Source organism: Chanodichthys erythropterus, chromosome 8, assembly GCF_024489055.1.
Source record: "Chanodichthys erythropterus isolate Z2021 chromosome 8, ASM2448905v1, whole genome shotgun sequence".
Classification (NCBI taxonomy): Eukaryota; Metazoa; Chordata; class Actinopteri; order Cypriniformes; family Xenocyprididae; genus Chanodichthys; species Chanodichthys erythropterus.
In genome coordinates, this window is record NC_090228.1 from 38,938,133 (window position 1) to 38,940,583 (window position 2,451).

Below are 2,451 nucleotides of genomic sequence, written 5' to 3' on the forward strand. Positions count from 1 at the left end.
GTTAAACTGCGCCCCCATAAACACAATCAAGTCTAGGGAAAAAAAAAAGAAAGAAAAAAAAACAGTGAACCATCCCTTTAAAGTTTATTACTTGTGTTTTCTCTGGTCCATTCGGAAAAAGCAGATTTATATTAAATTACTTGAGACGGGCGGTCACTAATAGTACCGAACCCAAGGCAAGGAACCAAGGCACTCATTGAAGTTTTGGACCCGAACGTCAGACCTCAGGATTTTGGATCCAAGTGGACCCGTGAAGGCCTCTAGCTGGTGCAAAAATTCACATTGGTTTTCTCGTGTTTATTTTGTTTTTGAAATGAAAATATGCAACTGCGTTTCTTTATATCTGAAGTTCTTTGCACCTTGACCACATATAAATGGCTTCTCTCCAGTGTGAACTCCCATGTGGATTACAAGGTTTCAATATTTAGTTAAACTCTTTGTGTATTCTCATGTGTCTGTTAAGGATTCCTTTTTGTCTGAAACTTTTTCCACACTGTTGGCAGCTGAAAGGCTTCTCTCCAGTGTGAATTCTTATGTGGTCTATATAGTGTCCTTTCACATTGAAACTCTTTCCACACTGTTGGCATGTGTAAGGCTTCTCTCCAGTATGAATTCTCAAGTGGTCTTTAAAGTGTCCTTTCTGACTGAAACACTTTCCACACTGAGAGCATGTGTAAGGCTTCTCTCCAGAGTGAATTCTCAAGTGGACTTTAAATTGTCCTTTCTGAATGAAACTCTTTCCACACTGTTGGCAGGTGTACGGCTTCTCTTCAGTGTGAATTCTCATGTGGCCTACAAGAATTCCATGTTCAGTGAAACTCTTTCTACACTGAGGGCAGGTGTAAGTCTTATCTCTATTGTGAATTCTCATGTGCCTGTTAAAGATTCCTTTTTTCCACACTGTTGGCAAATGTAAGGCTTCTCTCTAGTGTGAACTTTTATGTGGACTTTCAGGTTTACATGTTGATCAAAACTCTTTCCACACTGAAGGCATGTATAGGTTTTCTCTCCAGAGTGAATTCTCAAGTGGTCTATAAAGTGTCCTTTCTGATTGAAACTCTTTCCACACTGAGGACATGTGAAAGGCTTCTCAGTGAGAATTTTCATGTGCCTGTTAAAGCTTCCTTTTAGATTGAACCTGTTTCCACACTGTTTGTAGCTGAAATTACTTCTAGTCCCCGTCTTTTGAGCCATGTTTTGTGAGGAATTGTTTTCAGGCTGTGCGCAACTACACAATTTTTCTCCAGCAAAGACATCATGATGATTATGTTGATCTTTCTCTTCTATTTCATTCAGTACTTCACTCTCCTCTTTCAGTGCCATCATGTTTAAGGTGAAAAAGATGCAGAAGAAGTTAAAACCACTTTAATGACACAAAGCAACAGATCAAAACATTTATACACGTATAACATCAAAACCAACTTAACCATCTTATACCCATTAAGCTACTGAAAGCCCTCTCAAAATTGTTCACTCTTCACTACGTCTCAAACTGGCAATTAAACCCTTTATTTAAAACTCAATTTGACCCAGGAGATCTGGTTCATTATAGACTGATTTCAATCTCCCATTTACTACATCATCTAAGGGTTAAAAGGCAAAAAATAAAGAAAGAAAAGTAAATAAACAACAACCTCCCATCTAAACCCTCATACCAAAAAACTCATCAGACAGTTATTCCATAAAATTATTTATTAAAAGAGAGGAAGCAGAATGTTTGTTATAACTTTAAATAACCCAACACAATGGTCCAAACATCACTTACAGGTGCAGTTATGAACATGAAACCAAAACACTGACAAATGCTAGCAAGAGAAAACAGGAGAACAAAGAAAAACAAAACGATTATATAAAAATAACCAACATATTTAACACCATTTAATGTTTAAAATACCAGAAAATACTGTCTTCTGAACCATGTTAAATTTCGCAGAGAAATTTTGTCAGGCCGCCACGGACACGACCTTCAGTGAAAACTCAAGATCTTTGTAATTTAACATCGCAAAAACCTTTAGCTTAGACTGACCAAATATGTTGCTGATCTTATTAAAGCTGTATGAGGAGTTTGTTAAAGTACAACGTCTGGAAATGGCAAAAACTACAAAAATTTTGCTGAGAAAACTCAAAATATCTCACTTCCTGTTGGGTTTTCAGATTTTGCACACCCAGACTTTTTTGTAGGTATTGGGCTGTTACATGTGTGTACCAAAGTACAAAGTATGCTGAGGTACAAAACAAACATTACAACTGAGGAAGACTCATATTTCTCGCCATTGATTTGTTTCCTTAACTTTAAGGGCCCTATAATACACCCGGCACAATGCAACGCAAGGCGCAGCGTAAATGTGTTTGCTAGTTTGCATCCGGCGCCGTTCGCATTTTCCGGTTTAGCGCCACGTCCTTAAATTAGTAAATGCATTTGAGCCAGTTAGTGCGCCCCTGGGCATGCTG

The 2,451-nt window shown here is 38.0% G+C and overlaps 1 pseudogene; it reads right to left on the reverse strand.

The window, feature by feature from the left end:
• Nucleotides 1–424: 424 nt before the first annotated feature.
• Nucleotides 425–1,326, reverse strand: LOC137025231 (gastrula zinc finger protein XlCGF57.1-like; annotated as a pseudogene).
• Nucleotides 1,327–2,451: the final 1,125 nt, after the last annotated feature.